The following is a 22,943-nucleotide window of genomic DNA, read 5'->3' as shown; positions in this document are numbered from 1 at the left end:
CAGTTTTTCATATAAATAAGTTCTCGTTTCAAATAAAAAATCACGTTTTTTAAACGAAAAAACACTGCCTTTTTTTCCCTTAACATTTCACTCAGTCTCTGAATTTATTTGTAAAAGATTTAAATTATGCCATTATGTTGCTCATTAAAACTTTTTAAATGTTATTATTCATTATAATTTAAAGATATTCAATTTTTAATACATCGACTAGGGGCAGGATACACTGCTTGCCAGCCCCCTTGGCCTCTTATGATAGAAACGGGGCGATGTAATAAAATTTGGTGCAACAAAGATGACATTTACTGATTTTAAGTGATTGTTTTCTGAAATTATAAAAGTTAGGCAAAAAAATCCCTGCATGTTACAAATGCTCAACGAACGAAACACGAGTGAAATACGTGAAATACTACACACAGCAAACAGTAGGAAAACTCCTGCCAAATTCATTCTAACATGGCACGTCCTTTGCTGGCAGCTCTGATAGCAAGAAGCTTGGACTTGGTAGAGTTCATTTAAGTTTGGGTTGAAGGAGAAGAAAAGCAGTACAACCTCGTATATCTGGACTAACTGGGACCAAACAGAATACGGACAATCGAAAATCCGGTTAATCCGTGGAGTGTGAGTAATAAGTAAAACAAACCCTAAAATATCATTTAGCGTTCATTACAATTTAAAAAAAAAATCTTGTTCCGAATAAATTTTGTAAACATAAAATTGTTTGCAAGACGTATAAAGATATAAAATTAAATTTTCACGTAATTTCATGGCAAAGAATGGATCTATTGTCTTTTGTTTTGAACACGTGTAATGGTTGAATGAAGCTGGATTGCTCAAATGCTTCATCATTGGTGGACCAAAACAAAAAGCCAATGTTTAGTTTTTATTGTCGTGCTAAGCACAAAAGTCGTATCTGCACTTTAAGTCAAAATTGAGTTATTGTCACCAGGGAGTTCTTTGTCACATATTTTACTTAAATTCAATGTTTCATGGTCATTTGTGAATGGGAAATATATTTTTTAATATTCTGAAAAAGTTTCTTCTGCATCAAATACAGGGAGGCACACAATTTTAAACGGGGATTTCTCATTTTGAACTCAGCTGCAGATACCACTTTTGCGCTTAGCACGGCAGTAGTACTTATACAAAGTTACGTTCTTGCTAACATAGTTTTAAATTATCTATGTAATCAAAAATTATTTTAAGGCCACAAATTTATTCCGAATATCCGGATGATCGAGGGCCGTATAAATGGAATTTTACTGTACTTACACTGGCGATGGCGCAGTTACAATAACCGTTATTGGTGAAATATATCGGCTTTCCTCACCCTTAATTTAACTTTTCCTTCGCCCGTTAGAAGTCATCTGATCAGAGCCAGACTGTACACACGATTCAAATTCCATCGTTGGAAGCGGTGGCGGAATACTCAGTAGGATAACGGCACCAGTAACAGACATGCTTAAAACATTGCTCTCGGGTTAACTGAACTTCTGAACCTTTTAATGTATTTAGTCTTTTGAAACTTTTTCTCTCATCTCATCTAACGTTTGGCTGCTTCTAGATCCTCTGAATTCGTTAATTCTATTTTTATTTGCTCAATTTTGGAGAAAGGTCCGACCCCCAATAACAGACTACGACAATTCTGATGATACCCATTAACAGATAGGAAGACGAAATGATGAGTAATGGACAGAATTATCCTTTTCTCTTCAAAAAATGCAGAAGTTCTTTATTTTTAGATCTAAAACCTTATTAATTTCAAATGAATATGAAACACCGGCAGACCTCATAGAGGCTGTTCATAACCTTCCACCACTGAGGGCCAAATTTAGCTCCGTGTCGCTCCTAGGAAGATTTGAAATCTGCCGCCCCCTCCCCCTAAAAGAAGCAAAATTTCCTCGACTCAAAAACACGCAAAAAAGTGCTCCCGAAATTTAAACTGTCAAGCTCATGAAGAAATGATGACGTTTCACATTCAGGGGCGCCCCGATGGAAGGTCACAGTGATCTCCCGAAAAATTCCTTATTCGACAAATTTTGCTGACGATTAGGAAAATTTGGAGTTAGGAGAAATAATTTCAACATATAGATTCTTTTTTTTTAATTTAAAAAATTGTTATTTAGTGAATCATAACGTTCCTTCTCATTAGACGTTATGTACGTATGTATGATATGCGTGTAATCTCGTGTTTTATCACATTCGGAAAAAAGGATTTTCCTCCTCCCAAAACTTTTAGTTCGATGCGCATTATTTAATTTTGTACATCGTTCATGGCTCAAGTTCTGCTCTTGGGCAGGTAATTAAACAATTCACATAAGACCAAATATAATTTAGATAATATTTACAATATGTATATTTATTTGCAATTTTATCAATTAATAGAGAATCGTTATTATTTTTTCGTGGCCCTATAGTTTCTTAAAACATGTTATCTTTCATTCTTTGAAGTTTTAGATACAACGGGAAAGCAGATGAATTACTGAAAAATGATATAGACATAAGTTAGACCTATAAGGTACACCTATAATGATAGAAAATGGGGAGATAAACAGTAACCGAGATTTATCTCGAATGCTAAGCATGTTAGTAAGTTTCACATATGACAGCATCTTTATTTTCAGAATAAATTAACTTCTTTGTTGTTTCATGATTTGTCATGATTTGCTCAAAAAGATTGATTTTAGAAAAAAAGAAGATTCCATTTCGAATTAATTATGTTACTTTTCTTAAAAAAGTGTTACTGCTCTTTTGATCACAACCATGTTTTGAAATCGAAACTTAAGCTTAGTTATTTAATATCTATATGGCCGAATCTTTGATGAGCACTGAACTTTAATGTCTTGTGCGTTAACAATTTTATGAGTTGTTATCTTTATTTACAACAATATAGTTATCCTGTTTTGTTTGTTTTTTTTCTTTTTCATGTACAAATCAACGATTACATTGCAAATAATCCAGTTTCCTCTTTTAAAAACTGCCCATTTGAAAAGAAAAAAATATATCACGTTAAAAAAATTTTTCAAGACTCTTTTTCGTTCTTCGGTTTTTAATTTAGCATGCTTCTTTTATTTAAAATCATTCAGCCCTTTTCCCTCGTCACTGATTTTCATTTGCCTCCGAGACTTAAGATTAACAGAAAACAATTTTGAAATGTTAATAATGTAAACAAGAAAATAAACGTCAATGAAACTAGTACAGAATAAACTGTAGTATAGCAACATAAATCTTTGTCAAAACTCCAATCTTGTTGTGACTTCTGGCCAAACGCAACGACACTTTCTGAAATTGGTACTTACTTATCGTCTTCACTCACTGTTGTACGCTGATCTATTACCATGATTGAAAATCGTTTGATTTTCATAGGATGTGCGAAAATAATCATTATCAACTTTCAAGAATAAAAAAATAATTTAAAAAACATGTAGTTGATGCAAAAATTGCCGCCCCTGAAAATTTTGCCGCCAAAGGCAGCAGCCTACTCTGGCTAGTGGGAAATTGGGCCATGCAACCACTGCCTTGTAAATACCAACAGGCTCATAAAATTCACTCTAAATAAACACTAGATGGTTGCACCTTATTAATGGATCGCAGTAACATCAGCTTTACCCACCTAAAATTCTTATTATTTAAATCCAAACTTACGACTGTCTGGGACTGGAGCCTTGTCTTTTACTGTTGCCGTTACCCTACGGCACGGCATACTAGTAGGAACGTTCCCATAGACTTGATACGAATCGTGGTTTACTCGTTGAGCAAGTTAGGAAAAATTTTATTGGTTAAACGTTTTCTATTTCAAAAAAAAAAAGATGAAAATCTTGAGAAGATGACGCAGCGCTGCACAGTAATGCCCAAAATCGGGAACATTATTTTGACTTACCTTGCATCAGAAATCAGTTGAACAAGTTTTACGTTTTAGAGTTGACCAAATTTACTGGTCTTTCGTGGCCAGAAAGATTTCCAACGCCTCTGCAAAAGCATTCCAAGCATCGAAAATCGGAAACGTGCCTCAAAAATTTAGTTGCGTCGAGTGTACTTTCTCTCCTCGTAAATAAATAAAAATCGTAGCATCGCATCGTAGAAAATGCGGAAAAAAAAAGTAATCAGAAATTTTGAAACATAACATTTGAATGTTTTTTATTTTTTTCAAATTCAAAAATCCAAATTTTTTAAGGTTAAAAAATCAAAATAGTACTAATCTCTTTTTTCCTTTCCATCCTTCACCTCACCCTTCAAAAGTTAGTGACCTATTTGATGGAATTGATCGCTATTATGGATCTTTACCGTTTTCATACGTTTCACTCCTTCAAAAAAATTTTGACTCCTCTAAAAAATGGTAAGGAGTATTTCACGCCTTGAAAAAAACTGGTAACACCGTCTGTTCACTGCAGTTTCTGCGGTGAAACAAATGAAAAAAAAAAAAAAAACATCCAGCCTCTGGCCATTTATTTGAATTTTGACGTTTTGAATTCAAATTATGTTTTTCGCAATCACGAATTGCAATAGGACCCTATTCGTTGGGTTTCTTGTTTCTACAAATCGTTTCTATCACATTCATTATTCGCCAAACCATAGTCTGAGTTCAAGATGTTAAAATTCAGCCGGGACCTGGATGCTAGATACTGTACTGGATGCTACAAAAGGATTGTGTAGAGTCGAATTTCGGGTACAAACAGTATTGATTCCAAGTGGCACATGGACGCCACCGCCCAAGACATGCTCTCGGGAATTCGTGGATCAGAAGCGTTTGCATTATTAGCAGAGAACATTAAAACCAAACGAACGTCAACTATGTTAAGTGAGAGTAATGAGCAATTCGTGATTAGGGGAAGCTGCTGTACCCACGGACAAAATTTACTTTTCAATTTTTGCTAGTCTCTGGGAATGGATAATCGATCGGAAAATTTTCTGGCAGAATCTACAGCTTATCATCTAATTTGGCAACTTTTGTCAGGTGAAAATTTCAAAGCTTTCAACCTCAAAATTTTTTTTCTTAAAAACCATCTTTTTTTTTTGTCCGTGGGTACAACAACCCGTTCACCCCGCGGACAGGTGCCTTTGTACCCATGGACATATAAAAAAATAATATATAACTAGGTCTGAGGAACTCAATTATACTCAATACATTTTCATAAGCCATTTTATGTTGAAATACTTCAAACATCCGTTGAAAATAACCTTAAATAAAATATGCAACAGAAATTAAACTTTGAAAATTAATCGAAAGTTTTTTCTCTTTTTTTTTATTTTCCTTAATCATTAACATCAGTGAACTCTTTCAAAAGGTTATAAAGAGAGAGTTAACGACGTTATGAATAATTATTTTTTTAATTAAAGAAAAAAAATAACTAAATTCATGATAGTATGGCTCTCTATGTACTACATAATAACTTCAATTTATATGCAAATTGAAACCTTTAACTAAAATTAACCCATCACAACAAAACTCAGTTTAGATAAATCAACAAAAATTTAGAAAAGTAGACTTCATATGAAAACAGGTGGGATTGACGGTTTGAAGATCCTACAACAGATGGGGAGTTACTTCAACACTAGATCTTCAAGCCATACTTCAAATTCATCATTATTATTAAAAGCAAATTTCGAACGTTGATGACAAGGCACCATTTTGAGGTACTTCACATCGTACGAAGACTCAAGTGTGACCCAAGGAGACTAAAAAAGTCCCATCGACAGGACCACAGTTTTACAACATTAAAAATCAGAAATAAAACCTTCAAAAAAGGGAATCATGATACCTACGACAAAAATGAATAATACAATACACGACGGACGAAAAAAAAAAGAAAGAAATTGCTCATGTTATTTTTTACTTAGATCCTACTGAAACCGAAAAAATGTGATAGAATTTCAAATGTTCGTTTGATGGGGTTGAAACATTCTGGGGTATTGAAGGGGGCTGTGACACACACGTTGAACCCCATTTAGGATCCCTCTCGACGATACCCGGAATTTCCCAACCAACGTCCGTAGGTACAACCGTCCGTGGGTACAGCAGCTTCCCCTACTCAAAAAAAAAAAAAAAAACTTACCCCAGCAACGCCACCCACAATGGAAGAGCAACTGGATCCGTTAAGCATTGTTCCACTGAAGACTTCGAATTCAGCCTTAATCCTACACGTATACCAGCAACCGCGCTGAAAAAAAAATCGTGAAATTCAGTTCAAGTTTCTTTCCTCTCTTATGTTTTTGTGATACGATTTACTTCCTCAAAAATGCCTGGAAAACAATTCATACTGATGAAAAAAATCAATTTTAAAAGGAAATGCGTTATGTCCATAAAATATTAATATAGACTTTTTTCATAAAAAACTAGATCAAGACTCGACAGTAATGCAATCATTACTAATAATAAAGCTCAAAGTCTCTCTGTTTGGATCTCTGTGACGCGCACAGAGCCTAAACCGTTCGTCCGATTTTCAGGAAATTGGACACAAAATTAGTTTGTAGCATGGGGGTGTGCACTTCGAAGCGATTTTTCGAAAATTCGATTTTGTTCTTTTTGTATTCCAATTTTAAGAACATTTTACCCAGCAAATTTTCGTAAGTTGGAAGAATAAATTACCAAATTATCATAACGTGGAACAGCAACATGGGCGAGCAAATGAACATAGCAAATTGGTGAGAAATTCATCATCAATTATTTGTAAATATACAGGCGAACTAAATGACCTTTTATTTTTTCTACTACGGGCAAAAATGTGCGGGTACCGCTAGTAACAAAATACGGGGAAGTATGTGGTAAAATGAAATAGTTAAAATAACTTCCATTTTTCAACTTAGCACATTGGACAATAACCGAATCGGAAGGAGATGCCATCTCATTAAAGTTGAGAGTGATAACAAACTGGTAGCTAAAGTAAACTTAGCACATCAGCGAGAGTCCGCAACAATGATGCAGATGAACAAAGCATAATTTTGGGTCACTGAATGGTTTACGAGCTACTTTTACACAGCACACTACTGCTATCTTGTTATACAATTGTTTGTTAATCGGCAAATGGTTGAACCTAGACTTTCCTCAACTTGACATGAAGCATAATGAGGTTAAATCTAATTTCTGAAATACAAATTATACTAGAAATAGACTTAAACCACTTTTTGTTCGGATATATACTACTGTTTGACCGAAGATTGTATGGAAAGGCCGGTTTACAGGCGGAAATGGGTGCATCTATTAGTTTTTAGGGCTGTCAGTTTTTGCAGATGTATGTTAGCTTCTAAATTAAGCAGAGTCTCATTCAAATGAGCGAAAAGGGTGCATCAATTTTTTTACTTTTCTTCTTTCAGATAGACTCGTCTTAACTGGACGTTTGCCAATTTCATAAAATCAGTGATTGGACAGTATTCATATCATTGGGAAGATTTTCTCGTAATGAAGCTCCAAACATGATGATACTTGCTTATTTACGTTTCAGGGAAGTAAGGAAAAAACAATTCTTACCACATTAAAAGTGGCACCTGCAACTTTGTTGCACATTTCTTCCATCGTGCAGTTGCATTCTTCCGCAGAAGTATCTGAAAAGGTAATGTAAAAATGAGGAATGTATGTAGTGTCACTACTTAAAAAAGTAATAGTTTGACCTATGTTCAGTAAGTTACCGCCCTATAGCCAGGGCTAAGGCAGAAATACATGAAATACACCGCCAGCTCAGTCAATTCCAGCCGAAGACTGCAGTTTCGTGCTTATAAGCACTCATCAGCCCGGCATAGGACTAACTGAGCTGGAGGTGGAAAACCTCTTAAAGAAGCCAAGAGTGCCAAACAAAGTGGTAGCTAACATAGAATTAGCACTGACCGAGTAACTTACTGAATATTCCTGCCTTGCCTGCAATATTCGAGTTGAACCGAACCATTGTTTCGGTCACTCGTCTGGTCAGTGCTAATTCTATGTTAGCTACCACTTTGTTTGGCACTCTTGGCTTCCTTAAGAGGTTTTCCACCTCCAGCTCAGTTAGCCCTATGCCGGGCTGATGAGTGCTAATAAGCACGAAACTGCAGTCCTCGGCTGGAATTGACTGAGCTGGCGGTGTATTTCATGTAGTTTGACCTATGGTTTGAGTTTTGGAAAAGTTCTAAGCCACAAAACAATTCAGTTCCTAGTATTCTTTTTTTTTTTTTTTTTTGTGAAGCTTTTAGAAAAAACTATATCAAGCAGTGATGAGCTCGAAACTAATCTCTAATTTAAAATGTCACAATAAGAGAAATAAATTAAAAGGTACTCAACTGATTCTCATTTAAACTGTCTAGTGGTCAAGTCAAAACATAATAAACAAATAACTACAAGTGCAGCTGCTCCAACAATGTTCTATGTCTGAAACTTTGAAACAACTTTTAATCCACAAAATTCACACAAGAAGACTTTCTGATAAACATTCAAATGTTCATGAAATGGAAAAGATGCATTATCCCCCCTTCCCTATCTTTCCATAAAAAAAAACCCTACTATTTATATGAATTAAACCGTTGACTTTAAAAACCAATCAAACGCCAAAACTTCTAATTTCAGGGTAAAAGCTGTATTATCATAATAAATCGTTCCAGGGATGATGCTAGACACTTTTTGCTAAAAGAAATATACCTAAATGTGTATCCCTCTCATTTAAAATATTGTAATTCTTATCTAAAAAAAAATAATCTGACGGTTAAAATGCTTTCGAAATTGTAGAATTTGGAGGTTGAGTGGTTTCTAAAATAGACGCTTCAATTTTGTTCAGGAACGATTCTAGGAAACTTGGAAACAGCTACATAACTAATGTTATTTTCTTTCTTTTACTAATATTTTATTACATTGGTTTACATCAGTTAATATATATTTCTCGATAGCGCTTTCATGAATCTATACGAAGAAAATCTGAAATTTTTCCCTCATTTTTTTAAATTCCTCTTTTTTAGGCGAAGTTGTATATTTTTTTCCATCAAACGCAAAAAATGAGCACAAAAAATAAATTGATTGATTAATTAAATAATAATAATAATGAATAAATGAAAATGAAAGTAAATCCTCATATAAATAATAGCCGATGATCGAGTAACCTAGGTGCCTCAACAATGAAACTCGCGCCACGGCATGATAATTTGATAGTTTTTACTTTCTTCTATATCTAATATATAGAAGAAAGTATTGGATTCGTGCAAATTTTCGAATTTCGAATTTTGACGGATTCGAACGTTTTGAGGTGTGCTGAGTCCATTTCGACCATTTTTGGAAAATGTCTGTCTGTCTGTGTGTGTGTGTGTGTATGTATGTATGTGTGTGTGTATGTATGTGTGTCACGTCTGTGTGTGACCAGTTTTTTGTGGCCGCTCTACAACAAAAACTACCGCATGAAATCGAACGAAATTTAGTACACATATGTGCCCCTATGTGAACTTGTGCCCATTAGTTTTTGGCGCGAATTCCTCCAAGGGGGGTGGAGCAATGGGACGTTTTTCGAGTTACGCGTGCTTGCTATTCCTCAGGAAGTAACTGGCGGAATCAAACAAAATTTGGTCCATATGTTGGTATTAACAGGAACAGGTGCTGATTCAATTTTGGTGTCAATAACTCAAACGGGGGTTGAGCTATAGAACGTTTTTTGTCGTCAATTGTGACTGCTGTATCTCAAGAAATAATGAACGGAATGAAAGAAAAATTTATCGGCAAGTAGCCCTTAGTGGGTATAAGAACTGATTTTATTTTTGTGTCAACAGCTAAAAAGGGGGGTAGCGCAATCACCCGTTCTTTTTTTCCATTTTGAGTGCCCTATCTCAAGAAGTAATGCTACGTTCTGGTTGAAATTTGGAATATATGTGAATCCATATGTAAACAGGCTTTGGTTCTATTTTGACGCCGATCGCTCCAAGAGGTGTCGATTTTTTTTTTTTTTTTTTTTTTTTTTTTTGCGAATAAAAATATTTTTATTAATGCAACAATAAGAAAGATAAATCGTAATAGATTCGGAACTCCAGCGCTCGAATACGCTACCTTGCGGTGATTTATAAAACTGCGTCTGCACCTAAAACATTGCCACGTTGCGCATCACGTGTGTCTGTTGACGTAAACGCGGTCAGTTTGTTCTGAGTAACGCATTCAACATGTCTAAGAACGCCTTCAACAACAGAAATTAATTCGTCTCTTAGTAGTATTCTCGAGCTTCTCAAAATAATGTTAGTTTTCCTTATTTCTTTCAAAAAAGTATTAAATGGTGGAAGCGTAAACAAGAAAACTCTGGATTAACAAAATTGGATAACGTTATACCAGGTAAAAATTTTTATTGTTTTGTATGAATTTGTAAGAATATGGGGGTTTTTTTAATCTTAAATTAATTAAACTTACCATATTTTACAGCAGCATTTAGTTGGAATGGACAGTATGCAAAATATTTTCTTGAATATATTATCGTAGAACAAAATGAATAACCGAGAAAGAATTTACTTTATTCCTTTTATTCTCAGCTGAAAGGTTTCGCCAAATTTGTTTAGGGTTATTAATTTTTAGTATTGTGCGAGCAAAGTAGCCTTGGCGAGATTTCGCGTTTTTAGTTAAACCATTTTTAATTTTTATCATGAGTGGAATAAAATGGTAGTAAGATTACAGAATTCGATAAGTGAAAAGAAATAATGGTCAATCAACTGAAAAGAAAACTACCACCATATATCCGTGAGAATTTTGTTGATGATTTGCATAACATGACACAATTAAATTGTAACTCAGAAATTAGAGAAATCGAAACAGAAAATTTTTAAATGAACCGATTCGGGAATTCGAGAGAAATAACTCAACTACAAATGGAAAAAAAAAATAAGCGCTAGCCAAGCAAGGCAAAAAAGTATCATCTTCTTTCGATAACAATTTGTAATGTCACATTGAATTTTCTAGCATTAATTGTTGTTCTTGTCAGGCCACAATTATTATTTAGTTTTATCAAGAATTGATAAATATCGAATTCAACATCATGGAAATAGCTGCTTAGAACTACGAACTACGTAGTTTGCATGAATCTTTGACGTTTAGTAATGCTTCTTGAATTCTCATTTCTTTCTACGTGGGCCAGAATATCCACAAGACTTTGAAAATTAATTTTAAAAGAATAAAGCGAAAAAATCATACGTACGAACAAAAATCACAACACTTTTAGCATTTTCTTCGTTACCATGTGCGTTTGTTGTAGTTTTCAATTCCGCCATTAGACAGTGACTTCAGTGCCCCCTATAGTTCGTTGGAGTTGCGAATTGTCGTCTGCGTATTTCTCGTGATTTTAATTGTATGGAAATGATAGGAAATATTATCCCAATGATTTAAAATTTTTAACTGTTGCCATCTTATGTTTGTTAACAAATAAAATATTTGTAATTCATTCAAGCAAGGCTTTTAAAATAACTTTCAATTTTCGCTCTTTGCTTTGCTTTTGCAATAATTCAGACATTGGGATAGTCGTCAAGTTTTTGCATGTGTCATTTTGTTTTTGTTGGGAATATTGCTTCCTCGTCAAGCATGGGGAGGGATCAGAAAAAAAAAAGAAAAATATAGAAGAAAGTTTCGTGATGGCCACAACATACTAGTTTTTTTTGGTAATGTTTAACATGCAGCGAAAAGCTTTATTGTGACAAGGCTGCTGAACTCAATTCGGCAACTTAACAGCTTTATTGGTAAGACTGTGACATTTCAGTGGAATGAAGAAATGAAAAAATGGTCAACAATGAACGCTACCTTCTGGAGTTTAGGGTTAATCCACTGGAGTTAGAGTTAAGATTTCAACTATCAAAATATCACCAAATAGGCAATGGCTTCATTCAAATGTAAAAGCAATTTTCACCGTCATACCCTTCACGGGCGACTTTCTAGTCCTCACATAAATAATAGCCGATGATCGAGTAACCCAAGTGTTTCAACTATGAAACTCGCGCCACGGCAAGATAATTTCATATGTTTTGGTAAGGTTTAACATACGGGGAAAGGCTTTATTAATACAAGGCTGAACTCGATCCGGTAACTTAACTGTTTTACTGGTAAGACTTTCATTTTAAGAAAACGAAGAAACCAAAACAATTAACTCTATCTACTGGAGTTTAGGGTTAATCCACTGGTGTTAAGAGTTAAAATTTCAATCACAGGCAATCGCTTCGTTCAAATGTAGAAACAATTTTCACTCCTCACACCATGACGGACGATTTTCTAGTAAATAAATGAAACGGGAAAAAACTGTCATTCGAAGAGTTTCAATGCACGATTTCACCACTCTCCTAGTTTCTCTCACGTTTAGACAACATTAAATATTAATTTTATGAAAGAATGTACGTTAATTATAACCGAAAGTATTTTCAGCTTGTTGTTTTACGCAATATTGCAAATAAATAAAGTATTAAAAATAGTTCATTTTATGCATATAAATTAAAAATAGGTTAAATAGGGGAAATTAGTTTTTAGTAGATTATAGTGAAATTTCCCACTCACATTGTAGGGCGACGCAAAAAGCAAAAATCAGTGCTGCGACCTTCATGCTTGACTCTCAGTGAAGAAAAGAATTAGGAACTCAGCACCTATAACAAATTAAATTGCTGCTGGATGATTCTCACGAGAATTTGGCCAGGTGTTTGCGATACCATTTCAAAAATCAGTCAAAATGTTTTTATCAATGTTCACGGCAATTCGTGCATGAAATATGTTTATCACTTAGATTTTAGGAAAGTTCTTCGTTTTCGCATGAATAGTAGACGCTTAACAAGCATTTTCGACAAACGATAGGAAATATAAAGGGTCATCCTTCTCTTTAGGGAGTCTTCTATTCTATAGGAAATATTCCTTTAATCCAGAAAAAATGAATGAAGCAAGTTTTTATGCGCAATAACTCTGTAACTTTTAACGTGTAAACACTCGCAGCAAAATTAGCCACCGAAAATAAAAGTTTTTATCTGCAAAAGACATTTTAACAACTATAAATGTCAAGCAATAAAGGGTTCGATACAACCAACAAATAAAAATACATTATTACTGCTACAGATCTCTCATTTTTTCTCTTAACTTTCAAACATCTTTTAGCAGTGATCCCTCATGTTGATGCTGTTTTTTTTTAATAGATTAACGTGTACATAGTCTGGCTCCAATAAGTTGACTTCCTATTGGCTGAAGCTTTAACAATTGCATTTGTCAAAATAAGGGTTAGGAAAGATGCTTTTCTTTCTTCAATTTCGACTTTAAAAATTTTAGATAACGATTACTGGTGTTGTTCCAATCTATGAATTTTTTCTCTTTCAGCCTAAATATAGATGATTCCACCCAAAGCCAAGCATCTTTTTACCAGAGTCAGTCTATTTGCCTCTCTAAAAGCGCCGCGAACGTTTGACGTTATACTCCAAGCGTACCTCTCCAACCCACTAATATAATGCTGCAGTGAAGATTAAACTGTAGCGTTTAACACATTATACATTATTGCATATATTATTGATTTCAGTGCTTAATATAACCCCGTATGTAAAAGAAAACAACAACAACAACAAAAAAAAAACCATGTTTTGTAAACGAAATTACATAGAATTGTTTACCAGAGTAGAAAAAATAATTAAAATTTTCACATCATTTGTTAACAAAAAATTGATTCACTGCATTTTGTTTCAAACACGCGTGGCGTTTAAGTAAAGCAATGTCACAGTACCGTAAAAGTGAGGCTACGTGGACCCGAAATTTCATACTTTTTGCGAGTTTTACACTGAATGCTTTGTTAAACCCGTAATGTGAACTGATAACCTTGTTTTTACCACTTTTCAGACGTTCTGCTACCACCTAAAGCCTTTTTTAAACAACAATTTTAACTCTTTATATATATTTTCTATTTTTACTTTCTTCTATATCTAATATATAGAAGAAAGTATTGGATTCGTGCAAATTTTCGAATTTCGAATTTTGACGGATTCGAACGTTTTGAGGTGTGCTGAGTCCATTTCGACTATTTTTGGAAAATGTCTGTCTGTCTGTGTGTGTGTCACGTCTGTGTGTGACCAGTTTTTTGTGGCCGCTCTACAGCAAAAACTACCGCATGAAATCGAGCGAAATTTGCTACATATATATGTAGCAAGTGCCGCTATGTGAACTTGTGCCCATTGGTTTTTGGCGCGAATTCCTCCAAGGGGGGTGGAGCAATGGGACGTTTTTTGAGTTACGAGTGCTTGCTATTCCTCAGGAAGTAACTGGCGGAATCAAACAAAATTTGGTCCATATGTTGCCATTAACAGGAACAGGTGCTGATTCAATTTTGGTGTCAATAACTCAAACGGGGGTTGAGCTATAGAACGTTTTTTGTCGTCAATTGTGACTGCTGTATCTCAAGAAATAATGAACGGAATGAAAGAAAAATTTATCGGCAAGTAGCCCTTAGTGGGTATAAGAGCTGATTTTATTTTGGTGTCAACAGCTAAAAAGGGGGAAGCGCAATAACCCGTTCTTTTTTTCCCATTGTGAGTTCCCTATCTCAAAAAGTAATGCTACGTTCTGGTTGAAATTTGGAATATATGTGAATCCATATGTAAACAGGCTTTGGTTCAATTTTGACGCCAATCGCTCCAAGAGATGTTAAATTTTTTTTTTTGCGAATAAAAATAGCTTTATTAATGCAACAATAAGAAAGATAAATCGTAATAGATTGTCGTCTGCGTATTTCTCGTGATTTTAATTGTATGGAAATGATCGGAAATATTTTCTCAATGATTTAAAATTTTTAACTGTTGCCATCTTATGTTTGTTAACAAATGAAATATTTGTAATTAATTCAAGCAAGGCTTTTAAAATAACTTTCAATTTTCGCTCTTTGCTTTGCTTTTGCAATAATTCAGATATTCGCAACTCCAACGAACTGTAGGGGGCACTGAAGTCACTGTCTAATGGCGGAATTGAAAACTAAAACAAACGCACATGGTAACGAAGAAAATGCTAAAAGTGTTGTGATTTTTTTTCCGTATGATTTTTTCGCTTTATTCTTTTTAAACTAATTTTCAAAGTCTTGTGGATATTCTGGCCCACGTAGAAAGAAATGAGAATTCAAGAAGCATTACTAAACGTCAAAGATTAATGGAAACTACGTAGTTCGTAGTTCTAAGCAGCTATTTCCATGATGTTGAATTCGATATTTATCAGTTCTTGATAAAACTAAATAATAATTGTGGCCTGACAAGAACAACAATTAATGCTAGAAAATTCAATATGACATTACAAATTATTATCGAAAGAAGATGATACTTCTTTGCCTTGCTTGGCTAGCGCTTATTTTTTTTCCATTTGTAGCTGAGTTATTTCTCTCGAATTCCCGAATCGGTTCATTTAAAAATTTTCTGTTTCGATTTTTCTAATTTCTGAGTTACGATTTAATTGTGTCATGTTATGCAAATCATCAACAAAATTCTCACGGATATATGGTGGTAGTTTTCTTTTCAGTTGATTGACCATTATTTCTTTTCACTTATCGAATTCCGTAATCTTACTACCATTTTATTCCACTCATGATAAAAATTAAAAATGGTTTAACTAAAAACGCGAAATCTCGCCAAGGCTACTTTGCTCGCACAATACCAAAATTATAACCCTAAACAAATTTGGCGAAACCTTTCAGCTGAGAATAAAAGGAATAAAGTAAATTCTTTCTAGGTTAAACATTTTTCATTTTGTTCTACGATAATAAATCCAAGAAAATATTTTGCATACTGTCCATTCCAACTAAATGCTGCTGTAAAATATGATTAGTTAAATTAATTTAAGATTTAAAAAAAACTCATATTCTTACAAATTCATACAAAACAATAAAAAATTTTACCTGGTATAACGTTATCCAATTTTGTTAATCCAGAGTTTTCTTGTTTACGCGTCCACTATTTAATACTTTTTTGAAAGAAATAAGGAAAACTAACATTATTTTGAGAAGCTCGAGAATACTCTTAGGAGGCGAATTAATTTCTGTAGCTGAAAGCAAACTAAGACACATCGATTGCGTTAATAAATACTCAGAACAAACTGCCTGTGTTTATGTCAACAGACACACATGGAACTAAAACGTGGCAATGTTTTAGTTCCATCGGCAGTTTTGTAAATCACCGCAGGGTAGCGTATTCGAGCGCTGGAGTTCCGAATTGGGATGATCGTCAAGTTTTTGCATATGTAATTTTTTTTTTTTTTTGGAATATTGCTCCCTCATCAAGCATGGGGAGGGATGAGATAAAAAAAGAAAAATATAGAAGAAAGTTTCGTAATGGCCACAACATACTAGTTAAAAATTGCGTCCATATATCCCCGCGCTTTGACTACTTGGTCCAACTCAGCAATTCCATTAGAAGAAAGCTGTAAAACAGGTGGTGGCATCAAGAAGGACCAATGATTTTGAAAAATAAACTCAAAACCTACATTCTAGTGAGCAAACTATTTATATAAATTGTAAATTATTTATATAAATTATTATAAAATCAACGTATACATAAAAACATATTTTTAGGCAAACATAATTTCTCAAATAGAAACATAATCTAACTTGAAATGCTCATTATTTAAATATTAGAAAAGAATGAAACCCCTCAATTTAATGTCTTGGGTGGATTCGTTTTTTTCTGATATTATTTAATATCTGCTCTTCTTAGCAACTAAATACTACAGGATGCCCAGGCTTGTTTTGTGAACGATCATCTAATTTCCTTTTTAGAGTTGATATACTTAAGTTAAAATGAGTTGATGCCACTCTCTAAGACATTTCTCCGGAACTAGTTGAATCTGTACACCCTTGTAATTTTTCCTCTTAATAATCCGCATTATTTCCTACTTCAAGGGGTTCTCTTTTACTTTTGGACCCTTTTTATCCCCAGATCTGCCAAAAAAACAGGTATAAATAGTAACTAACTCCTTTATTTTAAAAGATCACAAACCTTACTTAACATAATTTAGTGATGAAATGTGGTTTGGTGCTGTTTGAACGCTGGGTACAAGTAGCCCCATTTTAAGGCAACCAGCGCACTTTTTATAACTAGTATTAGTTACTGTGTTAATTATATGGCTATAACCTTAAAACACTGTTATTTATTAAGAAATAGAATGCAAACATAGAACTATTTTGACCTTGATGATATCAGATGTTTCCATGAGCTTACATGTGAAAGTTTGTACACTAAAAACAACTGTTTAGGCAACTTGCAATCATAACATCAATCAGAAAAAGGCGGGAATAGCAGAAACTTTGTTTCAGGCTCCAACCTCTACCTAGTACTGCTACCTGTCAGGGAGAAAGTTTTTTAAGTCTATACATTGAGTTACATAGGACTAGGACGGATTTTAAACACTTTTTTCTCATGGGTTCAAGCAACCCCTGGAGGTTCAAGCAGTCCCACTTTACGGTATCGCTTAATATCTAACTGGAAAGTGAAAGATTATTGAACTTGCTTTCTTGTCTTCAAAACAAAAAATTATGCATAAAAACTTAAGATTTTCATAATGACTTCAAATTTTATCCGAATTACCTGCAGATCCGGTTGAATGGGAGCCGTATAAACGGATTCTGCTCTACATTATTTAACCATTGCCCTCTTGTTGCAGATGCTGAAAGTGTCGGGCGAAAAAGGTTTCCATTGCAAAATATTCAAGTTTAAAGCATGTTGTTAGAGAACTAATATTCTTCACATGCTTAAACTACTAATATTTCGAAGCTTGTCAAGTTCGAGACATTTGAAACACAGCTGCTTCTGCTTATTTTTCGACATTTATTAGTAGGCCGTTTCCCTTACCTGGTGCCACCTTGCATCCACTTTTGATTACGTTAATTTTGCGACGAATTTGACAGCGATTTTCATAATTTAATTTTAATCTTCTTCTTTTAATGCTTCGCACATTTTCTTGAGCATTTTTATACCAAGGGGAATGAATATTCTTTTTATACTAGAAAATCGCCAGTCAAGATATGACGGGTGAAAACTGCTTCTACATATGAACGAAGCAGTTGCCTGTTTGGTGATAGTTTGATAGTTGAAATTGTAACCCAAACTCCAGTGAATTAATCCTAAACTCCAGTAGATAGCGTTCATTGTTGACCCCTTTTTCGTTTCTTCCTTCCCCTGAAATGACACAGTCTTACCAATAAAACAGTTAAGTTACTGGATCCAGTTCAGTCCTCAAAAAAATAAAACATGTCAAACAAAACTAAAACACATTATCAAATTATCATGTCGCGGCGCGAGTTTCATTGTTGAAACTCGCGGGTTACTCGATTGGCTATTATTTATTGTTACCTACGGAAGTTCTGTGACAATTGATGAATGATGTGTCCCTGAAACTCTATTTTGTTTACTTCTTCCAGGATACTTTGTTTAAAAACTAAAGCTATGAGCCGTGAGCCTGAGGGAAAGGTTTGCCCAAGATATTTTTACAATAGGACGCAGGTATCAGGGTCATTGAACTGAGTTAATTCTCACCAAATGCTGCTGAATTATTGCAAGAGATGATCCTTCTTTGACGTACAAAAAGCAATCAAAAATGAAGCGTTTACAGCAATAAGCCAAACGAACCCACCGCTTTCCGAACAGTAAACATTGTTTATTAAAACAGGACCTATTTAATAATATTTATTGCATAGGATTTTTTTTTCCTTTTTAACATTACCTTTAAATCAATCTGTGGTTGCTCTGAATCTTTCTCCAGTTGGCTCTTATGTATCTTGAAAACAAGAGCTAATAAAAACAATCCACTCCCATATTCGCTTTTCTCGACCCAAAATTAGTAGGAATTTACTATATAAAACCAGGATCCAGACAAAAAGTTTTTTTTTGTTTACTAGTGCAATTGATAAATAAGAATTTTTAAACTATGAATTCAAAATGTAGGTAGAAATACTAAAGCAGTAAAAAAAAGCAACAGTCACTCGTTAAAGAAATTATTATTCGGTGTGGGGGGGGGAGCAATCCAGTAGGCGGTACGGGGCCCTGCAGCTTTTTTGTAAGCGGGTACACATTTTATAGAACCAGGCCTGGTTGGGTACCACTGAATTGTAGGGTACTTTTAAAGCTAACTTATGGTTATGCCTATCTATAAGAATCATTTGGTTTGCTGAACTAGTTTTTGATTCATTTTCTTGTAGCTATCATTTTAGTTTCTATTAATGCGAATGTTCTGCGAATATGTTTTAGAATTGTAATAAACTATTGTGAAGCAAAAGACAAAAAAATTTCTCTCAAATTTTGTTTTCTTCTCCGAAACTGCTGCAAAGATGATTCGCCAATTTCTACCAGTTTTTGAAGGGATTTGCTAGGGAAAAAAAAATCTTTGGAAGCTCTGAGATAAGGCTGCGAAGTGGCTGCTCCGTTATACGGATTTTTAAGATAAAAACGTCAGATGGCAGCACTATTAACAAGAAGTTCAGGACCAAGACCTTGGTCTTGTTCAGGACTTGACTGTTTTAGCGTTTTGTCTTGTCTTATAATAAAATAATTTGCGATCTATCCTTTTAAAACTTCAAAAAAAGATCCCACAATAAATTCGTTCCTTTTAAGTAAAAACTATGTTAAGTTCATAATTCATTTCAAATTTCATCCTCTCAAAGCTGGCTCAAACTAACTCAAACTTAGTTAGGCATTCTCCTTAAATAAATTTAAGTAATTTAATAAAAAGTACTATCTATAAACTTATGAGTAGAACTATTTTTATTTCATTTTCTCCCTCTGTTTATGTGTTTAAATGTTAGAAAAACAGATTGAAGTACTGAATTGCAATAAAAACAAAAATGTAACTAAAAAATGTGGCCACAAGCTATATTTTCAAGTGTGGGATTTGATTCAACTCTGTTACAATGTACTTTTATGACATTTAATTTCCTTTGTAACGTATCAAATGTGCTTATATTTGCTGAGAATTCAAGTGCAAATATGTAATATACAAAATTTTTGTCAGTCGGTAAAGTGGAACAAACTTAAATCTGAATTCTGCTGGGCCATTTAGCATTAGTGTTGTATTAAATGTGCATCGTGCATAGAATGTTTAGAAAAATTTCCTCAAACAAAAAGCCGTGGGCCTCAATATGAGACCGAGCTTCCCAATTTCAGAGGTGAATCGGGCTCTGATGGCATATGCACGCATGAGTAGAGGAAGCTGCTGTACCCACGGACAAAATTTACTTATTAATTTTTGCTGTTCTCTGGGAATGGATAATCGATCGGAAAAATTTTCTGGCAGAATCTACAACTTATCAACTAATTTGGCTATTTTTGTCAGGTGAAAATCTCAAAGATTTCAACTTCAAAAACAATTTCTTAAAAACCATCTTTTTTATCCGTGGGTACAACACCCCGTTCACCTCGCGGACAAGTGCCTTTGAACCCATGGACATATAAAAAAATATATAAAAATAGGTCTGAGGAACTCAATTATACTCAATACATTTTCATAAGTTTTTTTCTATTGAAATACTACAAACACCCATTGAAAACAACATTAAATAAAATATCCAACAGAAATTAAACTTTGAAAATTAATCGAAAGTTTTTTCCCTTTTTTTAAAAATTTTCCTTAATTTTTAACATTAGTGAACTCTTTAAAAAAGTTCTTAAAAGAGTTAATGATGTCATGAAAATTTAATATGTTTTTAAACAAAAATAATTAGATTCGTGATAGTATGACTCTTAACTTCAATTTATAAGCAAATTGAAACCTTTGACGAAGTTAACCCATTGCGAAAAACTCAGTTTAGATTAAGCCAACAAAAATTCATCATTTTTCAAAGCAAATTTCGGACGTTGATGACAAGGCACCATTTTGAGGTACTCGTAAGAAGACTGAGGCGTGACCCAAGGAGACTAAAAATTGCCGTCCGTGGATAACACATGGTTATGTGTCCTTGGGTGCAAAGGTACGCCATTTTGGTTTTTCAAGCCAGTCACATCGACAGGATCACAGTTTTACAACATTAAAAATCAGAAACAAAACCTTCAAAATATAGGGAATCATGATACCTACAACAAAAATGAATAATACAATCCACGACGGATATAAAAAAAAGAAATTGCTCATGTTTTTTTTTTTTACTTAGATCCTACTAAAACCGAAAAAATATGATAGAATCTTAAATGTTCGTTTGGTGGCGTCGAAACTTCCTGAGGTATTGGAGAGGGTTGTGACACACACGTTGAACTCCAATTAGGTTCTCTCTCGACGATACCCAGAATTTCCCGACCAACGTCCGTAGGTACAACCGTCCGTTGGTACAGCAGCTTCCCCTACTGCTAATGAAAAGGACCATTCGGATTCGGTCATTTAAATATTTTGAAATGATGTCTCCAAATTTGGCAAATTGTCAGACAAAATTTGTCGAAAAGGGAATTTTTTGAATGTCACAGTGATCTCATATCCGGGCGTCCCTGAAAACCCTTTTTATTGGGTTTTTATCATAGTACCAAAATTTATGGGGTACTCTACAAAGGCAGTTTTTCTTTTTAAATATTTCTCTTTTTGTGGTTCCACTTCACATTGAAAAAGGTAAAAAACGAAAATCTTTCATGTTGAAAGAGAATGTGTGTGTGTTTTTTTTTTTTTTTTTTTTTTTTTTGAGCAATCACGATTGCTTATTGTTCTCATTTGACTGTTTTGAATTCCTATGATTTTATTTTCCCACCAGCGCCCTCTGCCAGCACCACCGTCACGTCGACCGGCCTCACGATGCTGCTCCTCTTGCGAAAACCGTCTCCAGTTTGCGTCCATATCCTACACACATACAGACACTCATGCCTGCGCACAGACACAAACACACACTCCTACACACACATACACACACACTCATGCCTGCACACAGACACAAAATAAATAAATCTTTCCTATTTAGAAGTGGCAAGGATTGTTCACTTTTTTAGAGGGCGCTGTCGGCGAACCGCTCCCGTCAATCGCAGCAGATCAATGTAAATGATGCTAAGTTTCTCATTTCTTTAGAGGCAGCTATTAAAGCAAAAAAAGAAAAATACTACTGGAAATTGGTTGTAATAAGGGGCTAATATAGTGGACGATGTACGGCTTTCGTTCACAGGAAGTTAGCGCAGTATTTTGATGGAAAATTTATTTTATTTTTCATCACCAACTTGCCGAATTCGTCTGCTATTAATATTGCGCTGTGCGATGTTTTATTTATTACGAGTTGGAATTTTTCTATTCCTGTAAATAATTGACAAAATGAGAATGTAGTACAATTATTTACGTAAATACATTTTTTTGAATTAGTTGTAAATTTCGTGTCATGTTTCGAGAACTAATTAAAGCGAAATAATTTTTTGCTTTCAGATAAAAATAAATGTTAATGTTCTATTTACTTAACTTCAAGTTGATATTGATTATAAAAATTTTATTCATGCATTTACTCACTGCTTAGACATAATTATTATCATTGCTTTTTATTATTATTGCATTTATTTCGACAACCAAATGGAAAAAAAATCGAGAAACCTTATTCATTAAAAAAATTATACCTTGGAACGCTTTTTTGAGATATTTGTGGAATTTTCTGTTGAAAATAATCAAGTTTTCAAAAATTAAAATTTACTCTTATTGTACAGGCATTTTTTAAATGAAAAAGTTTTTCTGATTTTTTTTTCGATTTGGTTGTAGAAAAAAATTCAATAATAATAAAAAGCAATGATAATAATTATGTCTAAGCAGTGAGTAAATACATGAATAAAATTTTTATAATCAATATCAGTTTGAAGTTAAATAAATAGAACATTAACATTTATTTTTATCTGTTAAAGGCCGTGAAAGCAAAAAATTATTTCGCTTTAATTAGTTCTCGAAACATGTCACGAAATTTACAACTAATTAAAAAAAATGTATTTACGTAAATAATTGTACTACATTCTCATTTTGTCAATAATTTACAGGAATAGAAAAATTCCAACTCGTAATAAATAAAACATCGCACAGCGCAATATTAATAGCAGACGAATTCGGCAAG

The sequence above is a fragment of the Uloborus diversus genome, chromosome 2 (assembly GCF_026930045.1).
Source record: "Uloborus diversus isolate 005 chromosome 2, Udiv.v.3.1, whole genome shotgun sequence".
NCBI classification, from domain to species: domain Eukaryota; kingdom Metazoa; phylum Arthropoda; class Arachnida; order Araneae; family Uloboridae; genus Uloborus; species Uloborus diversus.
Note: the sequence above shows the minus strand (reverse complement) of the source record.